This window comes from Streptopelia decaocto (assembly GCF_964273445.1).
Source record: "Streptopelia decaocto genome assembly, chromosome: 3".
Taxonomy (NCBI): Eukaryota; Metazoa; Chordata; class Aves; order Columbiformes; family Columbidae; genus Streptopelia; species Streptopelia decaocto.
The window spans coordinates 85,648,077-85,670,228 of NC_138656.1; positions in this window are offsets into that span (position 1 = coordinate 85,648,077).

Consider the following 22,152-nt stretch of genomic DNA (forward strand, 5'->3'; position numbering starts at 1 on the left):
CTTTTTCAGGGTTTGTAGTTTGGCTGTAATTCACCCATCAAAAACTGTGGGAGTCCACATGTGGCTTAAACCCACAAAGGCGAAAATTTCAGAATTAGGGCTGGAAGTCCCCATTCTGCCTCCCTGCCAGGCTATCGCACTGTGCTAAGCTGCCCATGAGCAGGGCCGATGGCCTGTGAGTGATCTCCTCCATGCAGCTTTCATAGTACAATTGCTGGCTCATAAGCTATTTCTTTAATACATAATCCCATCCTTGTCCCCAAAGTATAATGTAGTGCACTGGCAAAAGTTTGGCTCACATCTCTGATGTTGTGATAAAAATTAGCGGACATTTTCCCTGAGAGCTTGGCAACAAATATAGGAACTTATTAAAATAAGAACTTTATTTATTCTCTGAAAAGCATATAGATTTCTAAATGGATGCATTTGTTAGGTATAGTTTAAACAACATGTCAAGAGAGACTAGAATGATAAATTTTTTTGAAAAGTATTTCAAATATTGCTCTTTTTGGTTGTGCAATAGACAGAAACATTCTTATTTGGAAAGGCTGGGATCAAACTTCCTTTGCACCCATAATTTTAGATCCAGTTTTACCTAGTAGTAAAAGCAAAAATTTTCAAATCTGAAAAAAAAAAAAAAACAACCACTGATTTCTTGGGAAGCAACTACACTAATCAGAGGTCTGACCAGTCCACTACAGAGAATGTTCTTCTGCTACTGGTCTGAGCTGACTTTCCCAAAGAGTAGTGATGGCTCATGGCTCAGACTCCTTCCTGCATAGTGTGGAACTGATATAATTTCTACTTTCTTCCTTGGCCAGATGAGAGTGGAAAATGTGTAGGATGGGGGAGCCACCTGCTCCATCCTCTTGGGTCCAAAGAAGGTTTGCAATGTGGACTACAGCTTAATGTGTTTTTGGTTTTGTTTTTTTTTTTTTGCTATTTACTCCTACTTACCCCAAAGCTTTCTGGGCAGAATCCATCCTCAGCATCTATGGCCCTTGCAGACTCTGGCAAGAAGAGCCTGGAATAAGCCAACCTTAAGCTTATGCTATAAGCTCTTCTAGTTATGAAGGAGAGGTGGATTTCAGTAGAGTTATAGGAAGAAACCGGGTGTCACTTGATAGGAATATGGGACATGGGATTTCATACACTGCTTACAATGGGACCTAAGGCAGCCAGGGTTTTCAGGTAGGCCTGCCTAGGCTCTTACAGTGAACATATCAGAAAGTCCACTCTTTCCTCATGCCTGGACCACACTGCATCCCAGCAGCTGCCCCTGTTGACAACTGTGGTCTCATGATGCCCAGGACACTCCACCTGATTTTAGATACAGTGACCAGAAAAATTCAAACGCATCTCTGCTACCTCTTGGCACCCAGCTAGGGACTTCAAATAAATCAGAACATCCCCTGGTATGCAGGGAAGGAGGACGAACAAAGGAAATGGGCAGCTTGCTGTGCTGCAGAGCTGAGGGTCTCAGGCAGCCTTGGGGACACTTCTGGTTATGGCTGGTCCTGGTCAGAAGCAGGAATGCTACAGGTAAGTAAGTTGAGAGCTCGGTCAAGAGAGCGTTTGTGTGGTTTTGCAACAAAACCTGAGAAAGCAGATGGGGAAAGAAAGTGCCTTAGGTTAGCACATTTGAAAATGAATAGAGGGTGATCAATGATGGGAAAAAATGGTGCGGAAATGGGGGATTTAATAATAATTACATAACTCATTTTGTCTAAGCTTCATTTGAGGCGTTTTATTCCATCTGAAACAGAACAAATTATTTTAAATGTACTTCAGCTTTTCTAAAAAATGAGGTCACTGTGGAAATTAAAAAAATGTGATTTCCAGAATAATATTATAATTATATTAAATCTTCTGACATTTCATAGTCTAAATATTTATCTGGAACTGTGTGGTAAATTTGTTTTGAAATAACAAATTTTTCTCGTAGCGTGTGTGTCTGTATGTGTGCATGAACATAAAGACCGGATAATCCCTTTTAATTTTTTCTTTGCTGTTTTGAATTATGTGATTGAAAAGGCAACTTAGCTAAGGCCTATCCAGTCACAGTTCAGTGACTTCTGTGCAAAACCAAATCTTCTTCACTGGTTGTCTCATGCTCATAGGAAGGAAGCATGTACCAATGAAGCCATCTCTGGGCACTTCCTCTGCTCATCACCAAAAAGTGCAGAGTTAGCATATTGTCTGCAGAGTTAGCATTTATAGCCTTTTCCACTTCTGAGGGAAAGAGTCCTGGGAGGGTTACAAGTGAAAACTCTTTAGGAAGTTTCTTTGCAGTTCTGTCACTTTCTATTTACCTTGAAAGCCATAAAATGCAATTTGGTTTATACTTCTGGGGGTAAAGCAAGAGCAAGTGTATGTTCCTCATTAATATCTTACAGCCTAAATTTCCTCCTTGTTTACTCCTCATATATTAATCCTATTTATTTTCTCATTAATCTTCAGTGGCCTTCCTTTTTGCAGTAGGATGCCTGCATGAAATAACCCTTTTCCTTCTGTGCTAAATCCAAGCTCTTTGATGCTGAAATTTAATTTTGTGTGTCAAATTGATTTTTTTCCCAGTGTGCCTTTCATTCATAAACCCTCGATTATCTATTTTTAAGGGGGAAGAAAAAACCAAAACCAAGCAACCAACCAAAAAACCAAAACCAAACCAACCAAACAAAAAAACCCCCACAACAACAGAAAAGTACATATAGGAAAAATGTATCTCTAATAGATAATCTGGCACTGCTGCTATAACAGAGTTAATCCGCACAGCCATTATTATGTCTTCAGATTTTTTCTCTGACATTTATTAACTTTTCATGAGAGGCACAGGGATTTCTTTCCCCAGCAGACACTTCCCATCTTGCTTTACAGGCATCTGATTTTTGGCAATAATCTGCAAAAGGATGTCTGCTGTCGGAGCCCCACTGTCACAAAGACCACCTGAAGATTTTAGCTTCCTAGCAAGAAATCCTCGTGTCTGTGGAAGCATTTCCAGGGGAGTACTGAAGGCTTTGACCCCCTCCTGTGCGGTGCTGTGGACCTGCTGTGGACTGTGCAGAAATCGTAGCAAACCCTGCGAGCACCTGGCACAGCCACTGGATCGCTCAGCTCCTCCTCGGGGCCCCAGCCTATTGTTGGGAATATCCAAACCTGCTGGAGCATGGTGGGAGGGTGAGGAGGTGAAGTGACAAAAGACCTTCATATAGGCTGTTCCTAGAGCTGGGGGTCTGCTCGGTGCTATTAGTGTGTAACTTTAAATCTATCAATCTGCATAATCCCCTTATTGGAGAAAATGGCGTGGGAAGGATCGGCAAGACTATTCTGCATTGTCCCCTTGCCCAAAGGCAGGATCAGCTGTCCTTAAACTCTTCCCTATTGTGCACTCACAGCCAGAGCAAACAAATATCTAACATATTTTCTTATAGCAATCCCTTCAAGTGGGGTGGGAGAAAGTTGGTTTGTGTTAACTCCTCCATCCCAAGCCCTCTGCCCTCCTTGGCTTGCTGGGCAGCTGCAAACAAATAAATGCCTACTGTCTCCTCACCAGGACCAGGCAAACAGACACCCATCATATTCCAAAGATGACAGATGGTTAGTGTTTTATGTCCCAAACTAATAGTAAACATTGTGTGCCGAGTATGGGTACAGGCATAGGATCAGTACACCTCGTCAGGATCTGGCGAGGAGGTGAAGAGTAGAAGGTCTTCTGTTTAAAAAGTTTGCACAGCAGACACAGAGAGAAAGGATCTGCACAGTGAAGACTTCTTCAAGGCAGCAGATCAGTTTGCTCCACGAAATTTCAGTGCTTCTGAGCCTTTGAGATGGCTTGACACAGAAACTGGACAAGGCTGTTTTAAGGTACAAGCATTTTGCTTAAGGTACCTAGAAAGAAGTAATGGGAGAAGTAACATCAAATGTTATTACCATGTTATTTTGTTTCCTGACGGCTCTGTCTCATGACTCTAGGTGTGTAGCTATCTGCTTGGTATGGCTGCAGCAACTGGCTACGAGGAGCGTGTGTGCAGCATTGCAGCACCTACCGCCTCGAGCTCATTCTTGCCCAGGAGAAGAGGAGAAGATGATGTAAAATCCAGAAGCAGGGAATTGAGCAAGGGAGGTCAGGTCTGGGGAAGGCTGCAGGGATGAGACTTGGACTAACAACATCAAGGGGGCTCATTCCTTGTCTGGGTTTTTGTTCTTCCTTTCAGGCTCTGTTGGTGTGAAAATTGCCCTATCAGAGCTCAATTCTGCAGGCTCGCTTCATGTGTACAGTTACTGGTGATGGATATGGAAAGTTTGCTTCCTGCACTGTATCCTGCTTTTGAAACTGCTTTCCTACCTCCCCCGTATGGCTTCCCGTATATTGTACTGTGGACCCCTTATTAAAACATTAGAGCCTCAGCTGCATTTCCGGTTTAGTCCTGATCATCAGTACCCAAAAAACAGTGTGCTAAGTTCCCACATCTTCTTTTTTCTCCCACTCCTTTCACTCCTTTTTGTTTGAAATAATTTTTAGCCTCTTCTCGTCATCCCCATGCTGCCTGGCATAGCTCAATAACAAACCTTTGTCCTCCAGCTCTATTGCCATATCCCTCATAGTGTCTCCTGATGGTTTTGCTGTGCTAAGTATTCCACTCCTATTTATTTTTGGGGGCCACAGCTGTTCAAAAAAAAAAAATTTCTTTTTTTTTTTTTTTTTTTTTTTTTCTTTCCACTTTTGCACTGTTATTCAGTGTTTCAGGTTTTCTGTTGCTGAAAAAGGCTGTGGAGAAAGAAGAATTATTAGGAGCCTGTGAACTACAAATTCAGGCTGCTATGCTGAGGAGTGGGTGCAGTTTGTGGAGTGCTACTGAGACTTATCTGGGACATGCATTTCATGTTGCATTTAAACCCTCAGCTATGCCAGGAGCCCTGATCACCCAATGGATTTTGTTTGCTTCCCCCTTAGATGCTTGAGCAGCATTTGAAACCTTTCTTTTTTTTTTCGTTTTTTTTTTTCCTTTCTTTTTTTTTTGGGGGGGGGGTGTGTGTGTAGAGAATTAGTTCTGATATGCACAATGCACTTTTGATCTGTCATTCCCCTCACTGTCTTTGACTCCCAGAGATAATAACCAACCACCTATTAAAAAAAAAAAATTAGAGCTGCAGAGTCCTGTGACCTGACAGAGCAGGACTAAGGGGCGAAAACTGCTGGGAGGACATATCACTCCCAAAAAAGCTCTTTTCAAGATCTGAGCACTCTTTGCAGATGATCCTGGCTTTAGTAGAGGGAGCAGAAGACAGGGTCAAGGAATAGCCGTTGATATGGGTATAATTTTGAGAGCCTGAGCTGAGCATGTGGGACCTGTAGTCTTGACCTGTTTCTAAGAGGCTTGATAAAGACTGTCGTCCAGTGTCCACTTTCCTTTGGTGTGGTTAATGGGTGGCAGCTCAGATTTTACCTGAACCGGCCCTGTTCCCAGTCACTTTGCTCCTGTTAGCTTCTGGGGTTGGATTACCCTTTCTCCACTTTTAACTCTGTGGAGACTTGTTCTCATCTTTGAGCTTTGGCTGCAAACAGTGCAGGTTATACATAAATTGTAATGAGAACCACAGAAGTTTGCTCAGGGCAATAAAAATACAAAATTCAATAGGTCATGAGACGCTGAAAACCCTAACAAAAATCCTCTGGGAGTGGCACACTTGTCTGGAGTTTCTACCAATAAGGGATGGCTTAAATTCCCTATTCCTTTTCAAGCCAATTACTTGTCAAAATCTATTAACACTTTGCTGTACTTTGTGTCAGGTAGTCTGAGCACCAGGCTTTGTCACATGTGGAATTGCATGTGCTATCCAGAAAGCTCTTTTCTTCACAGTTAAAACTGAGCTGAAAATTTTGTTTAACCAGCTGAGTATACTGGAGAGTATGATACAATTGTGGGGTTATACTGGTAAACTGATAATGGCAGTGGGTGGTATTATGTAGGAAAATGTGAAAATCAAATGGAGCATCACTGAGACCTGGAAGTATAAGCTGTGAGAAATCTGAAAGATAATAAGCACAAAACTGAAAGTTGCACTAGGGCAAATACTTGATTCTGTAAATCAAATTATACATGGTGGTAGAACTTCATGGAAACAAGAAGTTACAATAGCATGTTGATGAGAAATTAGAGTATCACTAAAAGAAATCTCCATTTTCTGAAAAACAAAGGAGAAGTAAATCTGTAGGGCCAAGCCAAATGGTTTACCATTGGCTTCAATGGGACATGAACTTGTTTATTGCTCTGTAATTGGTGCAATTAAAACCAGTCCTGGCAACAGTGCAGTGCCCTTGGCTTCCTCTCCACCAATGCTGGGTGTCCAGCATTCCAGGGCACGATTACTTGCAGACTCCTGGTAATTTCAGTCCCTTCAAGATGCCCACAGATTCTATTGTGAGAAAAAAAAAAAAGTCTTCAAGCAGCCCTGCATTCCAGATCTCACTGTCTTTGGTTCACAATCGTATTCTTTCTGTTTAGTTGCCACAACAGTTTTCTAGCCCCTGGACTACTATGTATTTAATTTTACCACTCTTGCTAACCAGGAGTTGGCAGAATCCACAGGATCCAAATACACGATTCAAAAACCTACTAAAAACAGTTGGTTTTGACTCTTGGTTACTAAGTAGGATCACTGATTGGACTGCAGCTCTTACTCGCAATGTTTGCACCGTATAGAGTGCATAATCCCTTACATGGGATCAGAACATCTGGCATTTCTTCTGCGATGGCTGAAAAATAAAATTGAAGCAGGATGTGAATCTGTGGACTTTCTTCTGGCAATTTATTGGGTCAGATACTGACCATCGTCCACTTCATGGATGGATATAAGAATGTTTGAATTTGGCTTATCATCTCAAAATCTGGATCTTTATCTAGGGCTTATGCAAATGTCTGAATCTTAACCATGCCCAAAAGGTTCTGTGTTATTCCTTTCCTTGTGGTTTCAATGACTCTGAAATCCTGCTATGAAGAGTGACAGAAAAAAAAAATCAAGCAGATTTTATATGTTTCCTCAGGATAGTCTCTTTAAACAGTAGCATTTCTAGGCTGAATTTTCCAGTGATGTGCTCCACTGCAGTACCTAAAGTTCCACATTCTGAGAAGCTGAAATAAAAAGCTGAAGACTGCTAGTATAGACATTATTTTTACCCGTTAAGTCATTATTTTTCCACATTAATCACAGGGCAAAGATATCGGGCTTCAATTCAGATTATGACAATATCTAATGTCTTTTCCACATACAACTTCAAACTAGGAGAATACTTCCTCTCTCGTTTTCACGGGAATTTTGTGAATTCCAGTATGTATATTTTTCCAGCTGTAGTATTTTATTTGCAATTGGAAATTGCCAATTGAAATATCACCTTTCCTATGGAAAAGTTGCTAATACTAAATCTTAGAAACATAAGTTTATTTCAAGTACTCAGGTTAGATAGTCTCTACGCATAAAGCAGTGTCCTGTAACACTCTGAAATCATTCTCTATAGGTGTCAACACCTGGATCTTGGCTTGTTTACTCATATAAAAATCTGTTGCTACAAAGCTGAAGGATAGAGTGGGTTATATCTTTTAGTCTAAGGTCATTTGAGGTAAACCCTTTGCTTGTAAATCTGTTTTCTGAAAAAAATAGCCTGGTTGTAGCGGCCACCTGTTTTCCTCAGGAATGACTGAATAAAAGCTACTGCTACATTATGGGGTTGAGTTTTTTTCCTCGGACCCAAAACTGCATCTGGGGGAGCGAGGGACAAGGGAAAATTATGAACTATATGCTATAATATAGACTACATACACTGTATGAACTGTGCCTATTATAGCAAAAGTTTGTTACAAACTCACAAAGAGTAACCTTACAAGAATAAATATCCTATTTCATATTAAGCACCTTCCTTCTCCAGTGAATCTAAAAGCATGAGATTCTTGACATTTAGCTTCTCCTGTGCTCCCATCATGGGTTTTTGTACTTCTCCAGCTCCTCTTGTCCCACAACAGTGACTGAGCCTTGCCTTCTGTTCTTGCCTGAAGCCTCTGGCTAGGCTGACAAAGAAGTGATGTTTCCTTTCACTTACCAGGCTGCTTAGCTGGTCAGGCCTTGGCTCCCCCCTGCTTTGAAATCTAGCAAGTTTCAGAGATTGGTTGGTGCAGCCCACCATAAAGTGGGGTATTACCCCCAGAAGCAGGAGTCTCAGGCCCAAAGCTGTTCAGTGCCTAAGCTGCTTGATGCAGAGATCCAGTCTGTCATGAAGGCAAAACAACAGTGTGTGCAATGCCACCACAGGAACTGCAGCCCAGGCTGAGCTGAAACACGTGTCACCCCCTACGCTAAACAACGATGAGGTGCTGCTGAATAAGACACACTGTGTGGTGATGACTGATAGTTTTAACCATTGACAGGATCCTGGTAAGCATTAAAAGGTGACGGCCACAGTGAAGTGGAAGGACAGGCTTGGTTCAACCGGAGGAACTAGTCTGAGGGCTTGGTGGCTGCTTAGGAGGAGTGCGGTTTTCCTCTGGGTTCAAGTTGGGCTATTTGGTTGTATTCAGCAGAGCAGATGCTCTCACGTCTGCTCCGCCTTCATCTGAGAAGCAATAACTTTGAGAAGTTGAGGAGTTTGGAGGTTGGGTGTCTTCTAGATGCTCAAATGCATTCCCAACAAAAAACACATTGACGAACTCCACTGCCAAAGGTAGGAAAAATAATGTCAGATTTCCTATTTTATGGCTGTTTCAGCACACAAACACTTTCCATCTATGACTTCTCCAGATGGCAAATATTTTTTGCTCATTCAGTGCAGCATGTATGTGCAGCATGTATATATATACAGCAGCTTTTATTCTTATTAGCCACATCTCTAAGTGTTCAAGCTTCAAATTTGCCAAGCATGAACAGCACAGACTCTACAAATACTCTTTTGGTTTTTTTTCTGAGGTTTTGCTGAGTGTGAATATACAGCAGAGAAAGCTCCCAACAGAATTTGCCCTCACCGTCTACAGCTGCTATACCCAGCATCGAATTTAGTAAGTAATCATATCTACCAGTTTTCATTCCAAGTGACACACACACACACACATGAAATCATGAACAGAGATGTTTTGGTAAAACTTTGAAGATTTTACATCACTTATTTTTCTCCCTCTCAGTTTCATCGTTGAAAAGCCATTTACCACAAAGGCTGCAATTTCACTAGTTGCCCTCTGCAAGGATAATCAACTTTTTTTCTCCCTCCTTTTACCTACATAAGAAAAAAAAATACCCAAATGGGCCTTTTGCTTTGCCCATAAAGCTGGCTAGTCATATTTTGTTTATTAATCCTTGTGCTGTTACTGGCCTCTTTTAAAATATTTTGGAATTTTACAGGATCAGCAACTTGGATAAGATCTAATGAATTATATTAAATGCTAAGAATAAGATAATGTCTCATTTAAACAAACAAAGAAAACACTTTTTTAGGAACACTTTGTTGTAATATAAAGCATCTTTGCCTATTTTGGAATGAAAAGCAATCCTTAAATATAAGACATTAAAAACTAAAACTCCAAAATAAACTCACCCCTCCTATTGGAAACAGTTTCTGTCTTTACTCAAGTTAGAAAATTTCGTAAGTTGTCTTCATTTTTTTGAAAAAGACATCCTAGAATGGCTGGCAAATCCGGTGATCAGGTGGAAAGAATTTCTGGATGTTCAGCCAGTCTGATCCACTTTTTGACATTTTATACAAGAGAATAAAAGCTGTTTTCCCCCCATTACTTCAAGCTGCTATTACCAATCATTTCATGCAGATCTGGTTACATGCTCACAGAAAAGTCATCAATGTATTGGAAGAAGGCAAAGAGAGAAAACTGTTTCTGTTGATGCAAAACTTCTGGAGATGCAGTGTAGTCGATTTGCTATTTCATCGTACGTCTTGCCATGGGCTGCGTGGATTTGGTGGCCTGGCACATCAGCCCCATGAGAGTATAAAGCTCTAGTGGACACCAGTGCACTGTATACACATATAGATATATATATGTCCTGGAGGCTGAGGAAAGCCTAAATGGGAAGGAGAGGCAAAAGCATTCTATTTGAGTAGGGATGCAGGTGACGTGCTCCTCGTTTTGCTGAAGGACTCTTGCCAGCTATGAGTCTGCAATGGGAGTTTCTGGCTGACTTCAGTGGGAAGTGCGTGGACCACTGAGGCCACGACCACATGATGTATTTGAGACCAAAAGCCATGGTAGAAACACTGAATGATGTGCTGCCAAAGCCTTGCCATTACCTGCAGTACATCATGGTACTGCTCATTGCCACCACAGTGATATGGGGCCCAAGCCCCTCAAACATTAGCAGGCACTGCAGCACACTGCTTCATGGCATTTTCAGTTATCTCCTTGAAGTTTGCAAAATATCTTCCAATTAAGTGCAACATAACAACTATGAGAATTAAGGTATAATTCTGACTTTGAGCTTCCTGACTGGTGTGACTCCAAAAATGTACACTGAATACAGCCACCAAATAATGATGTGTAGGATGTGATGTGCCAGTGGCACAATTTCTTTGCAAACACCTACATTAAAGCCTTAGAAAGCTAGAAACAGCAGCTTTCCAGTCCCTTTTCTCCCTGAGAGGGATTTAAGAAGAGAGCCCAGGACCTCTGGCTGCCTGTGTGGGAGCAGCCAGGAAGGGCTGGATAAACAAAGGTAACTACAGGGAATGAAAGTGACTGTGTGATTTTGTCTGACAAAGGGATACATTTGATTTCCTTTCTTTATACACACTTGTTGGTTTCTGTTTTGGCTGCAGTCTTGGTTTTCTGTTCCTTTAATTCATGCATTTTGCATTTGCTTCTTTGCTAATTTGATACTGTGTACCTAACTTTACCTCTGATTTTTGTTTTAGGAGGTTTGGGCTTGATTTTGAAAGGATGTTTATAGGCTTCAACATATTTGATGGTGTTTCCAAAACCATTAAGTGGTTTTGAAAGTCTGCTGAGGGCCTGATAATCTTCAGTCACTCATATCCTAATGGAAATTTGGCCCTTCTATGACGAATAATGGCTATGTAATAAAAAGCAGCATGTCAGTCTTGATTAAATTATAAGATAAATTACATGCTCTGGAAAAAGGAGAACTTTAATTTTTCATCATTGACCTCTATTCTGGATTAAAATGTGCAAAGTCAGAGAGCCTTCATGCAAGGCTACCCTCATTATTCAGTTCAGTGACAAAGCAGTGGACTATTTAACAATAATCTGGCATCTCTCATACTAAAGCTTATCTTTAGGGCAGAGAGCAAAGCAGAGGAGAATTTGTATCTGATTGCCTGCAAATGCAGAGGTAGACTGAAGTTAGTTTGGATGTTATACACGGAAGGAATTGTGGCTGCTTAACTTTTATTGGGATAAGGTGATCAAACTGCACTGCAGAGAAAAATATTCCGAACCTGTGCAGTCATCACGTGAGTGTGTCATAACTGCAAATGTGCTCCTGCTACAACACTGGTGGCCACAGGTAAAAATCCTCGTTTCCATTCAATTGCACTTTTGGAGTTGCTGTGGCTCGGCTGCTCAGTGGTGCTTGAAGTCGTTCCCTGCTCCCTCAAAATCTGCTAACACATTGGTTCAGGGGGTGTCCCCTTGCTTTGGGCTGGCTGGAAGGAGCTGGGCTGATCCCCCAGGTTTGGTCCCGGCAGCACAGCGCTTTGCACCCCTACCTAATTCACCTCACTGAACCGGATTGACCTGAAAGTTTGGCCCCCAGGTGCCCCTGTGCCTTCTCTAACCGACAACGGGAAATAGGTGTCTACGAAGGCAATCTGATCTTTTCCACGTGGGCAAGTGAGAGCAAGGGGAGGACATAGAAATGGAGGTTTCTGTGTGCCTCCCCTTTGGCTACAGAGAGCCTTGTTGTGCGGCTGGGACTAGAAATTTAACTTTTAAGTAGCTAAAATGATGTGAGATGAATTTAGACCCCTGATGTTTTTCATAAGTTTATCGTGGGACTGCATGGACCCTAAAATGTTGTATTTGCTTACATGAGCAACCATTTGTGCTAATCAATACCTTAATTTCTGCTTCACAGCTGGTTCCTCTTTTGCTAACCTGCCATAAAGTATTTGGGTTCTTTTTAGAGAAAAGTTGGACTTTTTTATTTGCTGTCCTCAAAGACCATTTTCAATTCTTAGCATACTTTGCCCACCCCCCCTGCCCCTTAATATTGAATTTAAGTACCCAGCTCTTGTGTGTCTCATGACATCTCCCTGCAGCTACTTGCATATTTATATATCCACCTCCAACCTTACTTAGACACTCAAATGACACTGAAGTTTTCATACTAACATCGTGCTAAATAGAGATGTTTTCCTGAACGAGGACAGAGTGAAAAAGGAGGGTGTAATGGATGAACTGAGCATTCAATCCTGTTAGGTAATAATTGGAAGAACAGTGCACATCCGGACTTGGGCTACCAGATTGCAACAAGTGCATGGGTATGTTATCTTTCTTCCCCCTACGCTGCTTGGATTAGCCCTTGTCAGGCTCCTCGGGGGGCATCAAGGTGTATTTATGCTGGAGGAGAGAAGTTGTCTCTGCCTGCCTGGGCTCTGGGAGAAGAGGAACAGAGGAGATGGGCAGGTTGAGGGTGGGAGTGTGGTTGTGCTGCAGGCTGCAGCTGAGCAGCACTGGAAGCTGTGATCTGCGCTCCAGTCCGCAGCATGTGTGAGCACAAACTGATCTGCAATTTATTATGTTCATCTGTAACTACTACGTGCCTATCTTTTCTTTCCAAGTACTCTACTGTGAAAGCACGGTAGATGACAAATAAAACAGAAGTCTTCATATATAGAAATAAAATCAGCTAAACAGTACCTCATTTGTGAGGAATAAATAACAGCTTGTCTTTGCATTTTTTATTCCTGTAAAGGAATTTTGTCTTGAAAGTGGACAGATACAAGATATTGCAGTTCAGACGAGTGACATAAATTGTAAAGTCAAGGGGCAATCTCAAGATCATGACAGTAAGTCACTTTATTTTGAATTGTGGGGACTTAACTCCTGTGGCCACATCAACCAGTGCACTGGTGGTGGCTCAGTGGAAGATGTAACCACAGTCCAAGTCATCCAGGATTTACAGATCAAAATTGCAGTTTATGTTGTCTCTGAACAATCAAAGCAGATGCTAAACACTATCATCTCCAGTGACTTCCACTATAAGTTGAACTGGGCTGTCACCTACTGACCACAGTCTGGCCTATGGAGTGATTTAAGGTACGGAGCACATTGCAAGTGTAATCCAGTCAGCTGCAGCAGCCAGACCTGTAGCCCTACAAAGAGTTTAAGAGTTCCAAATCCAGCAGAAATCAAAGATGTTTTCCCAGACTGATGTCAGTTTGCAGAGGAAAAGCAAGGGACCCAGTAATTACAGTTTTAAGAGACCATAATACTTTTTGAAGGGCAGTGGGTATAACATCTATTGCATTGAATATCTTTTGATCACTTACTGTAATTTGATAGCTATTCCAGCAATAATCAGTGCGAGCAGGAGGACACATATAGTTTGACTGTCTTCAAGCTTGATAATATTTTGTATTTGCTGCTGTCATAGTCCTTCAACTTTTGTTTAGCACATGTGTAGATGGTTCCTAGCATGAGGGTCACAGGCCAATCCTTGACTGTTATATTGAATTGAGACCCTGGCCAGGAGTTTGGGGCATTCCCGTGAAGTTTGTCATTCCCTCTCATATTTGTCACAAGAGGTTTGTGTCAGGCCTTTGATTCACAAAATGGTATTGTGGAGCAGAGCTGAAACATGCAAGGGGTGCAGCTCCCAGGTGTGTAATAGGCACAATGAGTATGGTGAGAAATACCACCCTGTGAGGTTTGCAAGAGCAGCCAGTGCTTGGCAGCTATTGCTGTTCACTGTGGTGGCATGCACAAAAATAGAAATGACAGTCATGTGGATAACCTGCATGGAGTGGCCTGGGATTTCCTCCACCAGCCTACAGATTCAGGAAGTTCTTGGATTATGGTAATATGATTATTCTAATATTGATTTTATTTGGCATAGGCATACTAGTAACACAAGTAGCTCAAATTTCTTCACTATTTAGGAGTCCATTCAACGTCTGGTCAACAAGCATAATGGAAAAATTATGCTTTGATACAGTCTTCAGTTAAAATTCAGGGAGAATAAGGATCCAGGTGGAAATGCAAATTGTGTGAGGACCCTGGAGGCAGGACTGGTGTATAAAGCTAAGCTCAAATGGAAGCAGTATTATCCTTCAGACAGAAAACCAGAGTACCATATTGTGTTTGCACAAATACCACTTTATACACTATCTAAAGAAAGAGAATACTATAGAAATAATTCTTTTGTATTCATTATGAAAACCATTCAAAAAGCAGTAACAGCACAGTGAGAAACAAGTACTACATTTTCAGAGTCAGAATAACATAATTTGTAATTTGATAAATTCTGATCCAGAGCTCGAGCAGAAACAAGTCTCAGCAGATAAGTCAGCAAAAGGACATGTTTTAAAAGACTTTAATCATATATTAACAGTATAGGATGGGAAACACCGGAAGAGAAAAGGCCACAATAAATGAGATAAATATGTATGTCTGTAGGTGTGTCAACTAGGAAAAACATCATTGATCTTTTAGGTATAGTAAATAGTTTTTTGTTACAGTGGAAGGGTTGTATGAGACTGAAAAGACAGGACAGAACAGAACAGATTTTCATTATTTGTCCCATCCTGTCAACATTGACTCAGATTCAGGCATGCTCCACTAGCTTTTGTTAAAGGTTCCAGTTTTCCATACAGAAAAATATGAGATGGTCTCCTCCAGAAGTAGCTCCTTCCTTGAAGATCGAGATGCTTAGTCAGAGCACAACTGTTTTTGTTTCTCTTGGCATCCATTGACACTGATGGGATGGTGCCATCAGTGAGTCAGAAAGCTCACAAACATGTAGTTTGGAGCTAATGTATATGTTGTTTAATGTATGTGATACTATAATTCGTTACACATTTTTTAAAAAAAAGTTCTCACACTTTCTGTTGTCATCATGGGTGCAACAAAGATAATTAAATAACTTGGATGGGAGTTTGTATGTTTATGGTATGATGTCTTACAACACCCTGAAAAAGTCCCCATCTTCTGCAGGGCACAGGCTGCTTCTTCTACCCCACAGCAGAGCACTGTCTGGAAGAGATGGTTGCCCAAGGGCAGGAGAGGGCCTGTGCCAAAGAGGCAGAAGGTGACCTAGAGAGCTCTTGCATGGTGCACTGGGGCTGGGGCCAGGCCCACAGCAGTAGACAGCAGTGGGAATGAAAGCTGGAGCACAAGATCCTGAGAATGTACCCCATAGATCCCACCCAGGGGACCAACAGCAGACCCTCCACAGCCAAACCAAACAGACCTTGGGACTGCAGATCGTCTTGACAACAGATGGATATACATGTTTGCCCTCAGTCTGAAGTCTAGTCACAGTCCTTGTCAAATCCCCAAAAATGCTGCCTGCTGCCAGCAAGGCGTTACTACTGTTTTATCTGGATCGAACCAAGAGTATCAGACTTTCATCCAGACACTGGGGGCCACTCTGGAGTTACACTGGAATTACACCAATGTTACTGAGATCAGAGTCTGGCAGTGGGTGAACAGAAACAGAAATAGCTGCATATCATGAAAACGAGACAAAGGAATTTGTCATGAACTGTGATGTGACAGGAAAAATAAGAAGGTTTATGAGAATAGATGGACTTAAAAATGTATTTTGGTCTTTTATGACTAGTATAATTTAATGAATAAAATATATGTTTATTTGTAGATATTATTTGAGTTGTCATATGTAATGAGAAAAGGGAGCCCATGCTTTCCAGATCAAAAAATGGTATGAAGCAAGGATACACACTAGATATTTTATGGAAGACTGTTATGACACCATTGTCTTTTCTTTCTTGAACATTTACAGAGTAAAAGAATGGCATGGTCCAGATGATAAAAAAAAACTATGTATCAGAGTAGAACCCATGGACTGAGTACTTTAGAGCCTTTGTACAGAGCCAGGACAAGGAATATACCATTTATATTTCTCCTAGGTAAATGCAAATGAAACTGCACATTGGCAAGGATTTCTCAGTTTAGATCTAGGCCTTTTACAGTAAGAAATCTCCCACCAAGCAGAAATAGAAAGGAAAGTAAAAATAGGGTTTACAGTTTATTTAAAAAAAAGAAGAAAAATTGCACAGAGAAGGATTAGAGAAAGCTCTCAAGAGCAGAGACAATTTTTGAAATTAGTCCAAAAATAAGAACAGATTAGATTGTATTACTCTGCCAAAGGGACAAGTTCATTTGCTGTTGGACAAAGGAGTCAATTCATTAAAAATGACTTAGGTGGATACTGATATTTTTGATATTTCATCCTTTACACTGGAGTCAAGATGGTGATTTTCTACTTGATTTAAAAATGAGAAAGCCACTTTTGTGGCTGTATCAAAGATATATGAGAAGGTTAAATTAAAACATCAAACCAATACTCTTTTTCATTGCATTAGACTGCTTCAGCCAGATATGCAGAGGATGTTCAGTGGCAGAGCTTGAGTAGGAATGGGTCCTGCCCAGATGTGGCTTTTCCTTCTGTGCTCTTGTGATTGCAAACCATTGTCTTTGCATTCAAAAGCAAAAGTGAGAGTATCATGAGAATGAGAGTCCTATGCTTTCTTTGAAAATCCTCTCTCTTCCAGAAAAACCCTCATGATAGAGCAGAACAGCATGGATAGGCTAGGAAGTTATTGCAGTAGGAATAGGAGGCAATATGAAGTATATCCTGACTACCACCGCTGCAGGCTTCATCTTCACTTGCTTTTGGATGGGTATGCTGGCTCAGCCAGGAAAGCTGTTGGCTGGGGAGAGATGGCCTGCGGCATGCAGCTGGGAGGAGAATTGAGATCAGTGAGCACCAGGGATTGATAGATGTCTTTCTAGGGACCCTGCTGCTGGTCAAAGTCACTTCTGGGGCCTGTAAAGCTCTTTGTAAATGTCCAGCTGTGACATCTCCTGTCTTTTCGTATGGCCAGTGATTCTGTCAGGTGTGATAAACCGTGGCTTCTTTCCCCATTGTTATTAATGGCAAAAATGAGAAGGAATATCAGGTATTTTTCCTACATGTGAATGATGTCGTGTATGACACCTCTATGAATGACCTGGAGGAGTCTGCCACTTGATAAACCATGTGATTCACAGGGGTAGATTAGACTAAGCTGGATTTAACTGCAAACTCCCTGTATAGCAGCCACCTCTCTGCCTTAGACTTTGACTTTCTTGGGCATGACACAGAATATTTTTTAAGCCAGATCCCAAGCAGGAATGCCACCATGAGTCTGAATTGTAGGTACGCAAAACTAGCACTCGGTCGCGACCTTGCTGTTAGGGCATAGACATTTCAAAGGTCTGTGGTTTCACCATGTTGTCTTCATGTTGGAATTTGTTTGGGATATGAAGTCCAAGGAGCTAGAATCCCTGCCCAACTACAGATGATCAGCTACCTCTTCTGATAGATATTCTCAGAATGTGTCTACAGAAAAAAGCTTTCCATAAAAAGCAGGAAGCAGAAGTAGTGGCATTGATTTTGTCACAGGCCTTTCTCAGAAGTGTAAGTCATATTCAAGTGTATAAACATAGAAATAATAAAAATAATGGACAAAATAAGATAATAGTAGAGGTAATAATAACCAAAGCAACCTACAGAATTTACTGGCATGTCTCCTGTTCACCTTTGTAAAACCTGAGAATCAGTACTACCACTTTTTTAGGATGTGTAGTGACATTCAGAGGTAGTCCTGTATTCTCATCTGACAACCATTTTGCCTTTATTTTTAGTTCATAGTAACTTATTAATATAAAATTACTCTCTTACAGAAGCAGTCCTTCAGCATGGCTTTTGCTAGTGCTAGCCCTTCATGTGAAGGCACCACCTAAATGGCTAATTATAATTTTTTTCGCTTCACCTCTTACAGCTGGCTGCCCTCTTTGCTCTTAATGTCCTCTCGATTTGCTTCCTGAGTCTCTGGGGAGGAAGCCCATTCTTGTCTTTCTGCAATAGCATTCTATAATATGTGCTTTTGTCTGCAATTCTGTGTCCATTTAGAGGGCTTAATATCTATATAACTATGGATGCAAAAGCATGGGTATTATTTATAGCCTTTCCTCAGTTTGTAGTGCTGCTAGGCAGATAACTACTGAGCTCTATAAACTGACCACATCATGCACCTGTAGGCAAAGAAGTATGAATAGTCTATGAAATGTGACGAAGTTAGTTGAAGTGAAATTGTTAAAAAAAGTTTGTGTAGCCATAGAGGGAAGGTCCAGTTTTCCTTCAGATTGGTGGGGGACAGAGGTTAAAGGTGAATGCGGAGTCTGTAAGGTTCTTCCAGGTTATGGGAAAATATAATGTGTTATTGCAGTTGAGCAATTTGAGGAGGGTAGCGAAAGGTGAGAAATAATTATATGAAGAAAATAATTTTGCAAGCAATCAAAATTCTCACAGTGAAATTCAGTCAAAGTGACAATTTCAAGAAGAAAAAAGAAAACAACAAAAATCCTTTTCCAAATGTAAGGAGCAGATCAGCCATTGGAAAACTACCAATATGGTGAAAAAAACACCTCTGATGGGCAAGAAGCTAAGGAATGAGAAAAAAATCTGTCTTATTTTCCAGTCAGCATTCTTAAATTTCTCTAATGAGCAGCATATATTTGCTGATCCAGGTTGTCTGAATAAGGTTAGCTTTTGGTTGCTAGAAAAAATGCCTTATGAGACTTTAGCAGCAGGATCTGGGGCCAAAAGAATATCCCCTCTCAGTGATGCTAGAAAGGTTTATGTAGTTCAGTCATCAAAATGGACAGTCTACCTGGTGAAACACCTGCAAGATCACAACTGAAACTCCAAGTTCTAACATGCCTAGTGGAGCTACTTCTCAGTTCCTTTGGGATTAGTCTCTCACATTGCAGAGATCGTTCATCACTTCACAGGATCAGGCCCTAAGTGGTTCTGTGGTAGGCAAAACTATAACTGAAAATGTTTCTCCTGCTTGATGAAAAATAAATGCCACCCTGCTGAGAGCAGCTACAGCCTTGGAGTCAGCAGCAGTCAGAAAGAATTAATTACCTTTATAGCCCTCTCGGTGCATCAAGCATCCTAGGAAGTCCTAGGGATTAGTTTAGAGCAGAAGCTGCTCTAAGAGGTACTGGCATTTTCTCTTTCTCAGCTCTACCCGTTACACCAAAACCCAAGAAGAGCCATTAATTTTACATCTGGAAAATATTATTCTGGCTGTTCATGCGATCTGCAAGGATGTTTTGTGCCTGAGTAGATGAAGGAGCTGGACTGAAGTATTCAGAAAAAAAAATGGATTGTATTAGGTAAACTGTGCCCAAACGTTTTGTGTTCTATCCATTAATTGCTAAGTAATAATAACATCTGTGGTAAGGATGTATTATTTTTCCCAGTTTCCAGTGGCAGAACTCAGATTTTTTCCTAATTCTCAGTGCTAACTTCTGCAATTCAGAATCTTAGATATTGCACAGAAAAATGAATTCTCAGGTCTTATGGATCTACGTTTCCCAGTATGACAGTTGCAGTCTAGAGTGGCTTTGTCATACGTGCTAACAGGAAGATGGCAAATGTCTAAATGAAAACTTTGTCCTCTTCACAGTCTACTGGGTTGAAGAGCACTCACTCATTCCAGTGAGAGCCTCTAGCACATCAGATCAATGGCTTTTTATTTATTTATTTTTTTTTTAGATATAGTCTTTCTTCTGTTGAACCAGACTGTTGCTTTGGGACACAGGGTTTCCATCTCTTGTATGATAAACCGTGCTTCTTCAAGCAGTTTTGATAATTCAGGGGTACTGGAAGAATAAAGATCAGAATAAAGATCAAACTTTCTGTGTCATTTCTTAAGAGACTTTAGTAGGACTATTTCATGAATTCTGTGGAGTACAGGTTGCAGAACAAGAACATGTGGTCCAGAGATGTTTTAGTTAATGGGGGAATATTAGGCTTTTGGATTATTTGTCCCAGTGAAGAATTCAGGGCATGCAGTGCAGCTCCCAGACGAGCTGGTGTGATGGACTTGTGTTATCCAGGAGATCATAAGAAATTATGAGAATCATTTCTCTTGACTTAGGAATATGTCAATATGTAGTTAAATGGGATGGCTGAAGAGCTGGAAGAAAATGAGCCTGTTGGGACATCTGAGTCTAAAATAACCATCAGCTATTAAATTGCTGCTTCATGCATATTTTGAGGCAGGGATAAGTTTAATATACCTGGTAGCTGTACGGTGATCCAACTGGCTGTCACTTGAAGCCTTTTATGTAGCTGGCATCAGGTGAAGCTGGTATTATTCCAGGTAAAGTGAGATTGTAAACACTCAATAGTGAACACTGCTCCATATTTTCTTATTTGACATCTCTTGTCCCTCATGTATATTCTCAATCTGTAATTTTGGCTTGTGTGGGTGTCTTTCAGCTCACTGGGTTTCTCTGAATTAATCATGTTGCTAGTTGGTCTAAAGTCAAAGACCTTCATTATTCTGCACTCTGTATATGATCTAATGCTGTTTAGCTCTTTAAATTGTGTGTTGTGGTTTGAAGTTATCAAGCTGCATAATTACTTTCTCTGGCTTCCTTCAGTCTTTAAAGAATAACATTATTTATTTATATTTGCCAAGCAAGTGAGGTGTGGTGAAGACTTAGTGAGACAGAGAAGGCTGAATCAGTCTTAGGCACTTAAAAGTAACATAAACAATTGTTATGTAAAGTGGGTTCTTTCAAACCAGGCCTTTGTCTCTGTGCTGAAAGGTAGGTGCTGAAAGAACTTTTCACTTCCATTTTACATCAAAATAATCTCACTGAAACAACTACAGAGTGCTATTAATACTTTTTCTTTAATTCCTTTTCTACCCCACGTTAAATCCATAATGGTTACATAATTCTCCGCATGGAGTATGTTCCCACCTCTCACCAGATTGGTATGATACGTGTGAACTGGTGAGAAGACTGGCAAATTCTCATTTGCTTTGTGCATGGAGATACTGTTTTACCTATAGTATTTTTCCTCTGAATACTTAGACCTTTGGGCAGAGCCTTCTTTATATCTCTGTGCATTGCAATTGCTTGTTATTTCTTAAACTGATGTTGTTGGAAATCAAAGGTGGGGAAAAAAGAAAAAACATTTAGACATGTGAGTAACGACTTAGCTCAATGCGACTGACTTTCCCTGGCTTCCTTATTGAATCCTCATGGAAGGTATTGCTAGGAAGCTAAGGGAAGGAAGGTCTGACTTAAAATGAATTGTTATTTTATGTAGAAGTTGGAGCTGCACAATACAATTTTGAGATCCTCTGGTGTTCCTGCCCTTTATTTCTGAAATGTTTAAGTAAAAATTATCGTAGTAACTGAAAATGAATGATTACTAACATGGGACCAGCTAAGAGGTAGCAGACCAAGTACAGATAGAGGCTATATTATTTTTCACATATGCCAAGTGAACTTCATTCCTGAGTTTGACATATCTATTATTCCAGACCTGAGATACTCTTTATAGAAAAAGCTGTGATTCCATAAGCAGTACTATTTAAATCAAGATTATTTTTACTTTTTTGTATTTGATCCAAGATCTGAGAAGAAGACGGGGGGAAAGACTTCCAGAAACTCAAATGCCAAGTTGCGATTATTTTATTTCTCCTTAAAAAGGATGCCAGGTTCTTCCATCACACAACCTTTCTGTACTGCATTTTCTACACTATTGCTTGCAACCTCTATATGTTATGGCAGAGATCCAAATGACTTCAGTAAGAGCAGGCCCAAGAGGGAGAGGGTGGAGTGAAAGATTAAAAGTTCAACAAGAAGCAATTCAAATAAGATTGAATAATAGTAACTTAAAATAGTTCTTTAACATAACCGTGTTGTCTTAAATGAATCACTGTGAGTAATAATCCATTGATTTCCAGGCTGACTTCTTATTCCCTGCCTTTTATGTCTTAAAATCTGATATATAAAGCACACAAGAAGTTTCAGCAGAATAGTGCCACTGAGAGAATTTGGTGATAAATGAGGGGAACGACTATGTCCAAGCCGTAGAAAGAGAACC